Raw genomic sequence first — 17,228 nt, 5'->3', positions numbered from 1 at the left:
CCCCCCCCCCCCCCCCCCCCCCGGTTAGTCAGTTACTACTTGGCTTCATAAATATTTTTATGAGTATTGGTTTTACTGAAATTGAGCACCTGAATACAACCATTGACACATTCATTCCAGGATCTGGAATAGGCAGATGAGCAGTTTATCTTAAATTAGAAGACTGTAGGTTGCTATTGCATTGTACTGCTTTGTGGTATCAGAGCCAGCAATAGCACTGAGCAGAAGGCCATCTGGAATAATTTGTAGATTTACACTTGTGTACATTTATTCCCAGTCCTTTCAAGGTTAATTCTATACCTGGTATGCAAAGTTGACCCAGGATACGATTTAGCCAGTGCACAGGGCTGCTCACTAGTGTAAATAGGCTGTGTGTCTGGGACTTAAGGAAAGAGAATGTTTTTCTTCCTAAAATTTTATTCTTGAATTTAGATTACACTTGGTCACTTTTCCTTTATTTCACTAATGCTTATTTCCAAGATTTTGGTTGTTTTTTCCTCTACTAAAGAATGTTACTTTCACATTTAAGCTGTTTTCTCTGGAAATGGTTAAGTTTAAAAACCAGACATCAAAACATAGAAATGTCAAGGCTTCAAAATCAACTTTTGCATCTTTATACTTAACAAAGGTATACTTTTTACATTTTTGATGTAAGCTGAAAAGTTACTTTAGCAAAATATTGAATCTTTAATGACACTTTTTAGACTGCTGGGCCTAAGGTGCTAGTCATGGCTTTTTAGTTGCACATTTTGTATAGCATGTCATTCAAGTATTTGTGCATTTAATGTTTTCCCTGGTATACCTTTTGTCTGCTGAAAGAAAAGTAACATTGAAGTGTTCTTTGTTTTCTGAGCTGAATTTCTTAATATTCTTTGCTAAACAGCAAAGGACATCGCTGTACTCTTTTTTAACATCAGTTATGTTAAGAAGCCATGAGTTTGTCTTCCATTTGCTAAAACTGCTGACACTGGTAGTGAAGTATCAAGAAGCATCTCACTTTAAAATTTTAGTTTTGTTCTGTTCCAGGAGCCTTAGCTACAGGCCTGCATGTTGCTAAACTTAGATGTTGTATAAGGAATATAATGCCTTAAATATTTTCAAGACTACCACTTTTCATGGTGATGTACTAAGTAGAGCTGTGTGACGCTTTGGTCGTTGATTCAATTCAGTGGAGATTTGGCCTGATTCAGTGGCCAAATCTCCAAATCTGAATTGAATAAGGAGACCCTTTAATCTCTCCAAACCAAATCGGAACCCTCCAAATCGATTCGGAGAGATTTGGAAAGATTTGACAATTCGGACATAGACACAGCTTTAAATGATTTTTCTACATACCTCAAGGTACCAGGCAGTTTATGAATGCTGAGATGGTGGGGCGGATGGAGCATCCCACAGGAGCGTGGGGGGGTGGGTCCCCAGCGCACTTGGCAGTAAACGCGGAAATAGACCAGAAGCACTTCCGGTCCACTTCTGGGTCTGCCGGGGAGCACACTGGGCCCCCCCCTTTCCTCCTGGCTCAGTGGCTGGTGCCTCCTGGGTCTGGGGGGGCACCTGGGCTCCCTCCACAAGTGATTGCTGAGCTGGGGGGGCACAAGGGGGCCCCCTGCATGTTCCCCGGCAGACGTGGAAGTGGACTGGAAGTACTTCTGGTCCACTTCTGTGTTTGTCACCAAGCGCATGGGGGGTGGTCCCCCCACGCTCCTGTGGGATGCCCCATCTGTCCCACCATCGCAGCATTCACGACCCTCGCCTGGTACCTTGAGTTATGTAGAAAAAACATTTAAAATTGTGTCTATGGCCGAATTACTGATTCTCCAAATCCTCATTGAATCTTCGGATTCAGATTCAGCCGAATCAAATCGGGACAGTAATCTGAATCAATGAATTGAATCACTGTCCCTGATTCGGGCCAAATGAGAATCAAATACGGCCCATTGCGCACACCCCTAGTACCAAGTATCATCATTGTTATTGGATGATACTGTACTTAACTGCTGAAATGTGTGTGGAGTTTTTTTTAATGCAGGGAAACTTTATTGCTTTAAAGTGGGATGTATGAGGGATAGTAATATAGACATTTTAAACACTTATGTATTAGAGAGCATATTTCTTCTAACAGTATAATCAGTTTAACCTCCACTCCACACCACAGGTAGATATCTGGTTTTGAATTATGTGTGTGCTTAAAGTGTTATGGCATATAGAAAAATATTCTTAGTAAATATTCTTAGTAACCTTCGACCTATGGGAATCTCAGTCTTGAATGTTAGTTTTTCCTTGTTCCATGCATGTGCTTCAAGTGAACTTGGATGCACAGTAATTTACAACAATCACTCTTTATTTTGATATTACTGCCTCTGCATAGTTTCTAAGAATAATCTATAAGCTTCTTATTGGATATGGTGACTTTTAGACTTCTAAGGAAATACAAGCAGTTTACTGTTTTTGTATTTGGACTTTTCTTGTGTTGTTTTGTTTTACCACTGTTGTGTTGATGCTAGTTTACTATTAAGATGTTTGCATCGTTTTATTCCCTATGGTCTTTCATAGAACATAGCATATATTTATGATTTAAAATTCAGGGTTTTATTACTAGATTTCACAAATAGGTTTGATTAGTTCTCAGGCATAGTTTCAGAATACAGAAATACGAATATGGTGGTAATAGAAGTCTTTTATTTTTTCATCTTATTTGGACAAACTTAGAAAATATTTCCACCTGGAGATCGTAAGTATCACATATGAAAATGGTGAATTTATAGCAAATAATATATTCAGGGTTATTTAATTCCTTTAAATCATTTCAGTGCTTTAACTTGATTTTTTTAAAGCTACATTTTTATTTGGAAGTGTTTCTGTCCTGTCAGGTAACTAGTGTGTAAATTGGTAAAGCCAAAAAATCTTTCCCTTTTTAGTACTTTTGGAGGGGTGGGATATCATCTGAAAAAGTTTGCGTTTTACTGAGTGAAATATCTCCATGATTCTTAGTCGTATTGATCCAATCATGCATTAGGATATATTCAAGAGAATACCTGGCCTTTCATAGTGTTGGCTCCCATTCTCACATCCTGCACAAACAGCCCTCCATTATCAAAAGTGAAAGACACTAAAAGGTAAGAAAAGTGCATGGATTCCTGAATAGTAATCTTATTTTGCGATTCCTTTCATTTCTGTGTATACCCAGGAGCTGAGGAAACTGAATGTAAAGCACAATTGAAATATAGCTGTCTTCAACAGAAAAGCCCAGATAGATCAGTCATGCAAAATGAGAATTTAGTCTTCATAAGCATTCCCTCCAATTCATGAGAAATTTGCAGTGGTAAAAACTAAAGTTAGCAGTTTAGTTGTATTCATATTTGTTTTACTTTCAGTTCCCCCTGCTGGAAAGGTGCAGTAATGCCACCTAGTCCTTATTACCTGTTTCATTAAAAGAATGTTCCCCATCTCTTCTTGAGAAGAACTCCCTCAAAATTAGTTGTCTTTTTAGTTTCCTTCTTCGCTTTCCTCTTTATATGCTTGAAATGAGGGAACTTTTTGAAACTCAGCTGGGGAAATTCTCCTAATGCAGAAGTGTCATCAGCTAATTTCACTGGGGCTCTGCAAGTGGCTGCTCATGCAGATCCCAATATAGAATTTGAAGTTTAGATGGCAAAACGGTCTGTAAACAACCTAATTTAATGCTGTTCCTTTCCAGCAGTTTAAGTATAAACTATACCTGCATGTTGTATTGATAGTCTTTTTGAGATTCCAGGCAAGTCAGTCGAGTTTGCCATGTTCACCAGAGCCTCTTTAACAGGGGAAGAAAGCAAAGAATTTAAGTTTCGTTACAATAAATGTTAACTATATAAGATGAAGTTCTAAACATATCTTCCAACTTTTTCCATAGCATTCAATGATAACTTTCTTCCTGTTGAACACATTGTTTATTCTGTAATTTATGTTCTTTGTTTTCCTGTCTACCTTTAAAAATAACTTTTTTTTGGCTGTAGCCAACCAAGTTGCATAGTCATGGATGGTATGAATGGGTTAACTTGGCAAAGCCATTGTATTTAGATTAAAAGATAAAAAGAAGCTGCAAACATGATACAAGCCCTAGAAGCAATGTAGCCTGCTCCAAACAGTGGAATATTTACCTCTTGACAAATCAGAAGTAATTTTCCCATACTTTCAAATGCCTACCTTTTAAATGCAGAACCTTCTTGTTTCTCAGGATTTCAAATGCACCCCTTACTTGTTTGTGTGCAGTTATGATGCAGTTTTCTTCAAGTGTTTTTTCAGTTTTCTTTGATCTTATAATAGCAGCACTTTATCTTATGATTTGCATCTCTGTGGAAAGTGACTACACAGTTGAGTATTGTAGGGGAAAACCATGCATGACATGCAAATTCATGAAGCAGTCCATATTTGTGCTCGCTTCGGCAGCACATATACTAAAACTTCTCATGCTTGAGATTTGCCTTTATGTCCATATATGCCCTTGGCATTAATTTTTCTGTGCCTTAATTTAGGACTATGTAAACAAGGGATAACCTCTAGTTAATCTAATCTTGATTGTCTAAATAAAGAAATAAAAGTGGTAGAAAAAAATCAAAAGCCTCCTATTGCAAATTCTAGTGTTGTGGTTAGTTTGAAAAAGGCCTGGGCTGGAGATGTATATTATTCATGTGACTGGGAGTCTGGTGTCCTAAATTCTAATCCTGGCTTTCCCACTAAGGTTCTATGTCATCTTTGGGAAATTGTTGCAGTTTTCTGTGTTCCCAGTGGTCAAATGGAATTAGTATTTATCCATCTATCCTATAATAGTGTTCCAAAAACTTTTTTGTTAACATCTATATGGCAATTGAATATATAAAGCTTTGTGGCCATGTTACATGTAACATGTAAATGCCTGGTGACAAATCTTATAATAGCAGCACTTTATCTTATGATTTGCATGTCTGTGGAAAGTGACTACACAGTTGAGTATTGTAGGGGAAAACCATGCATGACATGCAAATTCATGAAGCAGTCCATATTTGTGCTCGCTTCGGCAGCACATATACTAAAACTTACATTGTAAGTTTTAAGCTTGAATTTCCTCATAATGTATTGTCTGTAAAATGCAGCACAAATGTTTTTAAACAAAAGTGAACCATGTGTGTACTTGTTTACTAGCCTGTTTTTAGGCTTAGGGTGGTTTGAAGTAATACAGATAAGTGAAAAATGTTTGTTTGCCCAAAACTTATTACTGTCTTATACAACATGACAAATTATTGAAACTTGCTATGTTAAAAACAAAAACAGTATTTATATTTTTAACTCTTGTAATCATAATATATTCTGTAAAAAGTTGGAAGGGTGTAAGGAGTATGGGTCAAGTCACCTGACTCCCCTGCCGCATTGCTCCTCCCCCCCATTTGCACTCCTATCACTGCTTGACCTGATGCAGCAGTAGTGGGGTGGATGCATTTAAGATGAGTCTCCAATATTTAGATTTGAATACCTGGAAAATGATAACACATTTATGAGTTTTCCATTTCATCTTGGATTTGGGAAAATATGGCAACTTGAAACACAGATGTTGCTGTTAGAGAAAGAAAGATGCTCTTTTAGGTACATTTCTATCACAGCATGCAGCTTAGGAAAATGCTTGTTTAGCAAATACTTAATTATTCTTTCAGTCAGGGTGGTTATTTTCTGTTGAAGTTTGCACGATTTTCCCCCCTTATCATCTTGACTGCCTCCCTCCCCACCGCCACTTTATTAGAGGGAATGGAAACGCTCTTAACACCCTGAAAATAAATCTCTGAAAAAAACAAAGGTGGTCTTAGAAATGGATACGTATCTTACCATTATAAGCTTATTTATTTCTCAAGTATAGCAAGACTCACATTTTCCAAAGTGAAAAAGTTGTTCTGCAATTCAAACGGTACAGCATAAATGAATACTGAATATTTTAACTAGTTTTGCCTGCCACTGTTGTATGCCATTACTTAACACTGCACTTCTACCATTATGATAGCATTTGCTTTTTCAGCATTTAGCTTGGTACTTAGTTTTAACAAGACCAAACTAGATCTATTGAAAATACACTCAACTGACTGCAAGAACTTGCTGAAAATGAAAAATAAGTACACTTCTTTAAAAAAAATGAAGAAGTGTTGATTTCAGCTGTTCTCCCTTACATGGTTTTATTTCCTCATTTTTCCTAACATTCTGATACAACAAACTATCAGACAGACTCATTTTTCAACATATATTTGGGGTAGAAATCTTAATGTTTCATTTTAAATGATTATGAACGTGTTGGGTAATTTACTTGTTCCTCCTGCACTCTCCTGCCATGACTTGGATTTAATAAGAAAGGAAGGATATCAGTAAGTTGTTAAAGCTTGTGATCAACAAACATCACTCAGGTGTTCCACAGTCAAATTAAAGATTTATTCTTTTAAAAGTAGAGGGTCTGGTAACAGTAGCCTTGCCAAATACTCCTCTGGCAAAGGCAGTTGATTTGTAATGGAAAGAAAAGCCTTGAGATGAAACTTTTAATCAAATTCTGGTTAAACTAATCTAAACCGCTAATTGCCTTATCAGCAGTACGCGGTCCCCGCGTCTTTCAGTCTTCGCCTGTGGTTTGTGTCGGGAGCGTCTCCCTGCAGCTCCAGCCCGATTCTTCTGTCTATTTTTAAATAGTCGTTGTCCCCATGGGGTCGGGGCTTCTCTGGCACTATTTGCCTGTGCCATGTCCCAAAGTTCTCCTCTTTATTCTGGCTCCTCTGCCAAGCCTGGTCCCACTGCCTCCGTATCCCTCTGGACTCATCCCAGCAGCGCTTATTGTCCTCCCATTGTTTGTTGGGAGCCAGACCTGTTGAATCTTCAGGTAGTCTGGTGTTCCTGAAGTTCTTTCCAGCCACAGGTAAGACTTTTCTTGTTTCCCTCTCTCTCTAGGGTCTCAGTTAGCCTCTGGTTTCTCCTCTGGTGCCCGAAGGCGCCTTGTAAATGTCCCACTGCCGTTTTTATTCCTGGTTTTTGCAGGCTAATCTTCCAACTGCTCTTCAAGTGAGTAATCATCTCCACCTGACCGGATGCAATCGGAGGTCACTCCTCCTGGTGCTAGCCCAAGTAACAGGGCTCCTGCTAGAGTCCCTGTTACAATGATGCAGAGAAAGCAGGAATTCAGAATTTAGTTCTATTAGTTACATATCAACCTTTTTTCTTTCTGTCCTGAATCATCCTATAGTATATGAGGATGAATGGGTACAGCTTGTTCCAACTCTTGTCCAACTGAGCTGCACTCAGTTTGGTCATATTTCCTGTATGCAGAATGTGAAAAATTACTATCTCATGAATATAACACCAATGTCTGGAAAAATAAGATAAGCTAGTTAGTCACCTTTTGTTATATTGTAATCTAGATTTTAGGAAAACAAAGCACCACAGATTTAAAATATCTGCCTAACCATGTATGTTTATCTATTAGGCATGGGACAGGAGTTGCACATAAACTGATTTAAGTTATTAGAAACTGGTTTAAACCTGTAGCTGAACAGAAGTTCAGTGCATGTAAATCACTTTCAAAATGGCAGAAACTGGTTTTAGATAAACCTGGTTGAATGTAGTATCAGACTGAACTGATTTAGGTCAAACCAGTTTTTGGAACTTCTGTCCAATACCCCTTCCTGGTTCAAGTTAAATCACAGTCCTTCAGCACCTGAGGATGCTGTGCTGTGTTGTCTAGCTGCCCCTCGGCTCCCTAACTGGAACAGTACTGATGCTCTGGCTGGCTGACCACCCGTGCACCCCGGTCGGGATCGGGGGGGGGGGGGGCTGGCCCCAGCCTCTCTCAGACTTTTCCCCCACTCGCTCCAGGAGTGGAAGGGGAGGGGGGCATGGCCAGACCCCAGGCTAGGCCACCAGAATGAGGCAGGAGGGCAGGGCTTTAAGCCCCCTCCTTTGCCTGCATGGGAGCCCCTCTGGGGTCTGCCTGGCAGGGGCAGAAGAGCCCTTGCCTGGCTTTTCCCTGTTTGCCACTGGAGTGGAGGGGGCAGGGGACACGGCCAGACACCATCCCTGGGCCGGCATGCTGAGGCAGAGGGGAGGGAGTCCCAAGACTCCAGCTGGGGTTTGCCTGGAGGGAGCAGCCCCTGCCAGGCTTTTGCTCCTCTTCCACCCCACAATGTACCTGAGCCTGGGGCTGGCAGGCTGAGGAGGGGGAGAGAGGCTTAACTTCCCATCCCTGGCCACACAGGACACCAGCTGGGGGTGGGGGCGGGGGGAGTCCCTGCCAGAGCCCCAAAGCTGCTCCCTGCTCAAGCAAAGAGCAGGGGTGTGACCAAGCCCCCTGGGGCTCACATGCGAAGCTGGAGGGAGGGGGGTTTAAACCCCTTCCCTTGCCCCAGATCCTAGTCAGAGTTTGCTTGGGGAGGCAACCCCTGCCAGGGTTTTACCCCCTGCTTGCTCCTTGGTTGAGTGGAGGAGCATGGCCATGCCCCAGCCCAGGCCCAGCAGGCTGAGGAGCGGGGGAGGGGGTTTTAAATCCCCTCCATGGCCACAGGGGCCCCCAGCCGGGATCTGCCTGGGGTGGTTGCTATGCTTCTGCCCCCTGCTTCCTGCTCAAGTAGGGGGAGAGGACAGCCCTGGCCAGGGTTTTCTCCATTTCTCCATCTCTCCTTGCTGGAGTGGAGAGTGGGGGCATGGCCATGCCCTGGCCTGAGGCTCAAATGCTGAGGCAGGGAGGGAGGGAGATTAAACCCCTTCCCTGGCCCTCGCAGGACCCCAGTCAGGGTCTGACAGGGGTGGGGAGTAGCCCCTGCCAGGCCTCTTCCCCTCCCCTGCTCAAGGGGGTTGGAGGCAGCCTCTGCCAGGGTTTTGTCCCTTTCCCACTCAAGGGAGAGCAGGGGTGTGGCCATGCCCTGGCCCTGGGCCAGCACACTGGGACTGTGGGGGAAGTTTGGTTTAAACCCCCTACCATGCCCACATGGGACCCCAGCTGGGTCTGTTTGGGCTGGGGAGAGGGGGGCAAAACCTTGGCAGGGGTTGCCTTCCCCCTCAAGTGGGGAGCTGCGGCTGGAAGCCTGACAGGGGCTGTCTCCCGCCCAGGCAGACCTGGCTGGGGTCCCATGTGGGCATGGTAGGGGGTTTAAACTCCCCTTCCCCCACTGCCCCAGCGAGTGAGCCTGGGGTCAGGGTGTGGCTACGGCTCCGCTTGAGCGGGGAAGAGGGCAAAAGCCTGGCTGGGGCTGCCCCTCCATCAGGCCCCAGCTGGGGTCCTGTGTGGGTCAGAGAAGGAGTTTAAACCCCCTCCACTACCACTTTCTGGGCCTGGGTGAGTGGTTTGGGGGCAAAAGCCTGGCAGGGGCTGCCCCCCACCAGGCAAACTCTGGCTGGTGTCCAGGGCATAGGAAGGGGTTTAAATCTCCCTCCCTGCCTCATTCCCAGACCAGGGAATAGCCACACTGCTCAGGCCCGGGCTGGGATCCTGTGCGGCCAGAGACTGGGGTGGTTAAACCATTCTGAGCCTGCTGGCCTCAGGTGGTTTGTGACCAGGGACCCTGCTCTCCGCTCGAGCTGGAAGTGGGGAAAACAAAACTCTGGTAAGAGCTGCTCTCCCTGCCTTAAGCGGGGAGTAGGAGGGGCAGAAGACTGGCAGGGGCTACTCTCTTTTCCCCCCTTAGCCTGCTGACCTGCAGTGTAGCCATGCCCCATACTCTCTGCTCAAGCTGGGATGGAGAAAGGCTGGCAGGGATGTCCCCCCTGCAGGCACCAGGCAGACCCCTGCTGGAGTCCCCTGTGGGCCATGGATGGGATTTAAAACCCTCTCTCCCCCCTCAGCATGGTGTCCCAGGCTGGGAGCTTGTGGGGGTGGGGGGGGAGAGGAATGTGTGGACAAGCCTGGCAGGGGTGTCCCACCCCCACTGTCAGCCCCAGACTGGGGTTCCACGTGGGCCATGGAGCAGGGTTTAAAGCCCCCCTCCCCCTGACCTCAGTGTGTTATCCCTGGCAATGCCCCCTGTGCTTGAGCAGGGAGCGGGGAAAAGCCTTGGAGCTTCTGTCCCTTTCCTTTGGCAGTGGCTGGCAGTCTGGCAGGAGTGCTTTATTGCTTCTGCCCTGAGCCGCTGCATTTTCAGAATGAAAAGTAAATGTCCGTTCACTTGCTTCTCAGTTCAAGCTTGGCAGTTTAACCTGCAAAGACTGAATTGATTCAGCCTCTGGCTCTTTTAATGTCTGTACTTAGCCTTACAAATCAAATATCATGCATGAGCTATGTTCTTCCCTCCAGAAATATAGAATGTGGACAGCTTTATAAACACAGCTAGACAATCACAGGCTGAACCTGGAGCTGATGTTTTTATTATTACAAATGTTCAAATTCAAGGTAATTTAAATACTCCAGGAATAAAATAAAATAAAAAAGCAACATTTCTCATTGCTTTCCTCCTCTATCCTCAAAAAAAAGGAAAAGATATAAGCAAATTTTAAATTCTTGTTTTGGGATTTCAAATAGATATCTGCAATGAGCTGATCTAGGTTTGGTAAAAATGAAGAAAGATGCTTGTGAAGAAACTGGAATAACTTCAAAACTTTGAAATAAGCAGATTATGCTTAGCATTGATTTTTAAAAATACTCTTGGATGGCATGTGTTCTTTTTCCATTGATTTAAATTTACTGTTACCTATTATTTCAAACATAAGTGGCAGTACTCCTTTTCATTCTCCATATTATCCAATAGAAATATTTATGACTGGAGTGAGTCCATCATATGTCAAAATTGTTATTCCTCTTTCTGGCAAGGGAAGTAAGAGTTTGTGGGTGCAAATTGTACTCATTTGTGTATTTCCTCTTAGATATTGATACTGCTTCAGTGTTTACAGAATAGTTATAGATAAGTATTGGATAAATTTTAATAAAGTTTTTTAAGCAGTCAGTCTGGTGGAGAAAGGGTATAGACATCTTAAGGCCATGTCCATTGTGTGCATTTTGTTTTCTCATGTGACAGGTAAATTTCAGTGCTGCTGATGGTTATCTGTTATTTAGCACACAGAACCAAACTTAAGTTTGTTTAACTCACCAAAAATGTTGGAGAAAGCAATGAATATATCCATATATATGCTAGTATTGATATTTTCCCTTTAAGAAGTAAAAAAAAAAAAAAAAAAAAAACGATTAAAGAAAACCATCTGAAAACAGTTGTTTTGAAACGTATATTTGAAAGCAGTTGGAAGCAGTTGTGTTGGGAGTAGTAAGTCTGATACAGACAAAGCAAACAATTAGGGGATTAATTTAGAATCTGTGTGCAATATATTTGAAAATGTATCTTGTTTCTTATTTTGGGTAGGCGTTAAGGAGCAGTGTCACAGATAGAGCTATTCTCAGACTGTTTGGCTGCTTAAGCTTTTCCTTTTGTTATATTGCAAGTCCCAGTTGTAAAGTGGAATGTGGTATGACTTTCCGGGAAGTACTGAAATGTTACTCTAAAAATGCCTAAATAGGAATAGTGTCATCAGTTAGTGACTAAGGATAACTGAATTCAGCTCAGCAATTCTTTAATTTTCTTGTTTTCCTGTCTTATTATGAGACAAGCTTTTGGCAATCAGTGGTGAGCATAGAGGAAAGGAAAGGTGAATGCTAATAATGAAGGAGAACAGGAACTACAGGAGGCTTTGTTTGTTTCTTTTAGTTGTTTTGTAATTAAATCTGTTGTTTCAGTGAACAGGCAAGAAGCAGTGACATGCAGAATTGCACGTTGCTGGCAAGATGCTGACCTGCTAAAATTCCTTTCATTTATAACATATTCCAGAAAGAGCTTTTGAACATAAGCATCATGTTACTAATTAGCAAGCTGCTCTTAGAGAAAAAGAGATTGCAATACTTCTGAAACTGGAGTTTGTCCTTTGAGTACAGTAGCTTAGTTGGACTATAATCAGAAAAAAATGACTGTTTAGGCAGTGTCAGAGGATCAGTATTCTATATATTTTTTAATGACTTCCGTATATATTTCCTTAGATGATAACTCAGGATATTATTTTTCAAATTGCAAATCTTGCGCGTTTCTCATAATTTGAAAGCATGTTCTTTTCTTTTTCTTATGAGTAATGCAGATCTTTCAGTCAGAACTTTGCAAATTTTTATTGATGGTGCAGCTATCCAGGTTTTCGAAACACCATAACCAGAAGGAACTATGACTACATCCTGCTTACTACCAAACAACTTTGAGGTACACAGACTATTCCAACTTTGAGCCTAATCTGCATATAAAATGAACTGTTCCAAACAGGAGATTTTAACCACACCTTCAACTCTCCTATGAAATATGAACTTTCATTTCTACCCAGGAGAACTTTTACAATATTTTCTCCTATGCCTGAAGGAAGGGTGTTTGTGCCTAAAAGCTTGTAATTAAATTTATTTTATTTTTTTTGCAAAAATCTTGTTGGTCTAATAAAAGATATCACCTCTACCACAAGTCCTGATTCCTATTGATGGTACTAGTCATGGTGCATGCATGCATGAGGTGAAATCCAGTTTGGTCATTCACAATTTCAGCTGTGTTATAGATAGCTATAATGCAGCTATCTTTAACATGAAGACAAAAGATACTGGCAGATGTACTACAAAATATTGTAGGAATTTAAAATGCAAAGTCCTATGTGGAATTCTGGAATTCTTGGCATGTGGTTACTGGTGAAAAGACTTGCAGTGGTACTGAGTGAGCCCCTAATTGTAGAGCAGCACTAACTGAAGAGCATACTCCTTTTCTGTTGCTAGTATCACAGGCAGCATAGTTTCCTCTTTTCCTTGATGCACAAGACAGCTTGTGCATAAGTTAAACAACTGAGCTTTCTGTCTAAGCCTTCCCCCACACTTTGTCCACCTACCAGAGGAAAATAAATGCCCCTTGCCTTTCACTGTCTCCTTACCATTTTCCTTTTAATGTGTCTCTGTGCCTACCCTTTCAGTTCCCCTGCAGGTACCAGGATAAGGAAAAGGGAGGGAATGCTTTTTTACCATCTCTTCTAAAGGTCTTCTAGGTGCTTACTCTCTCAAGGCAGTGCTGTTTTATTAAAGCCTGTCCAAATTGAGGGTATAGACACATTACATGATTGCTTCAGAGAAAATTACCACAGATTTTACTCTGCAGGAAATTTACCCCATAGGAAGGAACAGATACAAGATCAGCCCTCCTAAGTTAGCTGCTCACAGTAGTCCGTATTATAGCACTTGGCCACTGCATTGGCAAGGGAGCTTGGGTAGCACTGAGCAAATAGCTACCCTGGGAGGAAGTGGACTTGGGGAACAGACAAGCAAAATGTTTTACATAGTAAGGTACTCCACTTTTTTCAAGGAGTAACTTTCCTCTTTGATATGAATCCTCTGTGATTTACAATATAATAGGGCTGTGTATTGTGTATCCAATCCATTTTTACTATGCAGTAAGTCAGTTTGCCTATATTTTAAATATGTTGTGTGCCTGCACCCATGGGCTAAATGCAAACATCCGGAAGATTAAAGCAGGTTCAAAATGGCCACCTGATTTAAACTTAACTTGTTCCGGTGCCAACCTTACACTTCCAGACCCGGTCTCAGTGACTGGCAGTCAGTCTAAACCTGTAACAGAAAAGAAGTTCCATATACACAAACCAGTTTAAAGATTGCAGAACCTGGTTTAGGATAAAATTGGATCCATGTAGTATCAGACTCGTTTGATTTAGGTCTAACTGTTGCATGGAACTTCCCCTGCACAGCCCCAGGGCTGGGAGAAACCAGCCACTGGCCCGAGCCCCAGGGTTGCTGTTTTCACTCCCCCTTCCCCTGCACTTGTCTAGCTTTTGCCCCCCCAGCCTCTTGCTTCCCCCAGCCAGTGCTCTTAACACCCATCCCACAAGCTGCTCTGGGTGCAGCTGCTTTTATTGGTGTTCACGGCTGCTGGAGCCGAGCAAGTAAGTCCTGGGGGGGGATGAGGGTGTTTTTTTGCTAGCAGGGCCCCCTCCCCGCCCCACCTGCAGGTCGCACCTGCTTCCCCTAACTCTCATAGGTTGTGTCTGCCCCCTCCACCCCACCTGTGAGTTGCACCGCCCCTCCCCATCCTGACTTACCTGATACCGGGCAGCCATTTTGAATCAGTTTAATTCCCCCCTAATGCCGAATGTCTGTACTTAGCCTTGGAGTTCCTCCTTCACATCTCTTCTCCCTTCCAGAGGATTCTTCAGGACCTGTCTACTTAGCAAGGGAACAGTGAGCCACAGAAATACCCTATTTTGTCCTCCTTCTTTCCTTTTGTTTTTACACCTGGAAGAAGTCTGGTCCAGAAGAGTGTAAGGCAAATAAGGACAGGACAGGACAGGAATCTTCCAATGCCCTCTGAACCAGAGCCTGTTAAAAATATAGTAGAAATATGAAAGAGTTGCTGTTTTCATAAGACATTCTCAGCCCTGTCTAAACAAGCAATTGATGCTCTTCAGATGTAGGTGAAACAATTAAGATCTGTCAAATTTGTGACACATACCTATCAAGAAGAGAGTGGAGGCATGCTTTTATTTAGTAATGAATTCTGACAGTGGCTAAATTTATGTCTAGTTCTTAAAACTACCAGAATTCACAGTCCTCTCTTCTAACGGGGTTTTTTTCCCATTCATTGGATGATCAAAACATTGGCAATTAAAAAAAAAATTTAGATAAATCTGCAATGTAAACCTACCTGCCATCTCTGTTTTTCCATAGTGGTTGAGGTCTGGCATACATGATCATGAAAATGTCTAATGATTAGTATCTTAAATCCACTGCCAAGAAAATCTTCCTAACAAGACTTTCTTATGGCATATTAGTTCGTGGATGCCTTAAAATTTTCAGCAAGATCCCTAGCCACTGATGTTGTCACTAGACAACAGATGTTGTTTTAACCTTGAAAAGGGGAGTCTCATTCCAAGCATACTCTGGCATTTGCCAAATTCTTAGTTGTTCAGTTATTTAAGGAAATCCTGGAAAGAACATACAGAGAAGAAGGGATGCATTCTGGTGACCTTGTTCTTCCTCCACACTTGAGCAACAATGCCAATAATAAGCTTCAGTAGTGCTTAGTTTTACACAAGGTTTTGCAGTATTCCAGACCTTTTGGGTGTTATCTGATATGCTCCTTTCAATTTTATTACTTGGAAAAGTAATTGAAATAAATTAAGAAATAGAATGATAAAAGCTGGTAGATGATCATGATATTAAAGGAACAAAGCACTATAAGTTCTATTAAAAATGTGTACATTACTAATCTTTATTATTTGGGTTGAATTAACAAAATAATGGACAATGCTAAAGTGTTTAGCCATAATTTGTTTGAACCAAATTTGATAAATCCTCTTAAAAGAGGCTATTAAAGAAAGAAGACAAAGTGAGGGGCAAAGTTCTGTCATGAATCAGAAACTGACTGATACAGAAAACAGTTTAACAATAAATAGTCAGTTCTCATCATGGTTAATAATAAATTCTGTTAAAAGGTTAATACAGAAATTCTGCAGAGTTCTATATTAGAGCTTTTTCTTTATTTCAGTGATTTAGAAATTGAAATTAGTTGAACTTGGAAATCTCCTTTTTTCCATTCTAGGGATTCTTGTAAACATGGCACAGATTTTGTAACTGGATCTGTGGGGGGAACACTTTATAACATTGTGGATCCAGTTAAAGAACTGGGGCTAACAGCAATGACATACTGTATGTCAGTTTATATGTAAATGTGTATTTGAAAGGGTGGCAGTGTTTAACTTGTCTATTTTCTACAGCCATTTAAATAATGAGGGGAGAGGGTACAGAAACAGTTTTGTCACAAGGAGCAGGTATGTATGTGTATGCATGGTGCATTGTTCAGTGTTTGCTGAAGTTTTTAGAAAATCTATTGGTAAATGCTATTTATCATTACAGTTAGGTGAAACTATTAAACCTTCTTAAAAGGAGCAGACATTATTTAAATATTTAAACAGTACTATGGGCAAAGCATAGGAAAAGCTGCCTTTGCTTTTGTTTTGTTTTCTCAAGGATGTGATTTGGGAATGTCCAGAACACTATTTCTGTATGCTTCTGGAAACCATAGACGTAGGCTTCTCCATCCTATTCCACTGTCTTCTTCAGTCTCCATACTCCTTCCACAAGAGCATTTTTAGCTAGGAGGTACAACCATTTCTTAATCTCAGAGTTATATGTCTATCATAGTATCCCCTTCCCCATCTCCCCTAACCCCTTCCCACCCAGTGCATAAAACACGTGTCTTGTTTTTGGAAGGTGGAATGAAGAAGAAAATCTCTTTCCTTGAAAATACTGGTAAGTAGAGGTGCACCAATACATGGGTCTGATATCAGATCAGCACTGATATAAAGAAAATTGACTATCGGAAATCGGCTTTTTTCCCTGATATGGCCAATAATTTAGTTGATAAATGCCCCGTGTCGCAGGGCACTAAGGTGCCTGCTCCTCTAAGAGCATAGATTGCCTGGGGAGAGAGCCCAAAGAGCCAGACAGGAGCCCAGGTGCAGGTTACCATGACAACCGGCTAATGAGGAAATTAGCCGCACCTGCATCTGGTCAGCTGGCTGGAAGAGGCAGGGCCCTGGGCCCACATAAACTCCAGGGCTGGGACCAGGTAGTTCAGTTCCCTGCCAGCAGCCGAAAGGGAAGGAGCCTCCAGGGAGGAATGGCCCAGAGATGTGGCAGCCATCAGATACACTGCCCTTAGGGCTAATGGGGCTCCAGGAGCCCACAAGGTACCCTTGCCTACTAGGCACTTAACACCAGAGAAGAAGTTTTACTCTTTTAAAAGGGGCAAAGCATACCCTGAACTTTTGTGTTACATTACAGCCCAGGGGCTCATGTTTGTTTGCTGTTTGATAACACCGGTGGTTTGGGTGAGGCTATTGGGGAAGGATGAGGCCCCATTGGGGTCCCACTACAGGTGGGGACCCTGGCACCAGAGAGGACAGTGACAAGGGGGTGACCAGGCCCCAGTGCCAGAGGGCGCAGTGACAAGGGGGTGACCAGAGCCTGGTGCTGGCGAGGCGCAGAGACAGGGCTGCGGAGAGCCCAGGGAGGACAAGGGGGCCGAATTATAGCAAGGCTTAGGTGAGGCAATGTCAGTACCATCTGCGAGGCTTGGGACGTGGTAAAGGGATGGTCTGGAGCCACGCATATAGCCCAGAAGTTTGAGTGTGTCTCAGGAGACATCCACCATGAAGTGGGACGCCAAGGGGTCTACAAACCCCAGGGGTCAGCA

The 17,228-nt window shown here is 42.5% G+C and overlaps 1 protein-coding gene and 1 long non-coding RNA gene across 2 annotated transcripts in view; both read left to right on the top strand.

The window, feature by feature from the left end:
• SBF2 (SET binding factor 2) overlaps positions 1-17,228 on the top strand; it is a 500,212-nt gene that overhangs the window by 121,986 nt on the left and 360,998 nt on the right.
• Positions 16,255-17,228, top strand: part of LOC102374871 — a 15,910-nt gene continuing 14,936 nt past the window's right edge. Inside the window, exon 1 of the long non-coding RNA XR_323115.3 lies at positions 16,255-16,282. This is a non-coding gene — a long non-coding RNA (uncharacterized LOC102374871). The remainder of the gene's footprint in view (positions 16,283-17,228) is intronic.

Source organism: Alligator sinensis, unplaced genomic scaffold, assembly GCF_000455745.1.
Source record: "Alligator sinensis unplaced genomic scaffold, ASM45574v1 scaffold755_2, whole genome shotgun sequence".
NCBI lineage: Eukaryota > Metazoa > Chordata > Crocodylia > Alligatoridae > Alligator > Alligator sinensis.
This window is presented reverse-complemented; position numbering and strand designations above follow the sequence as displayed.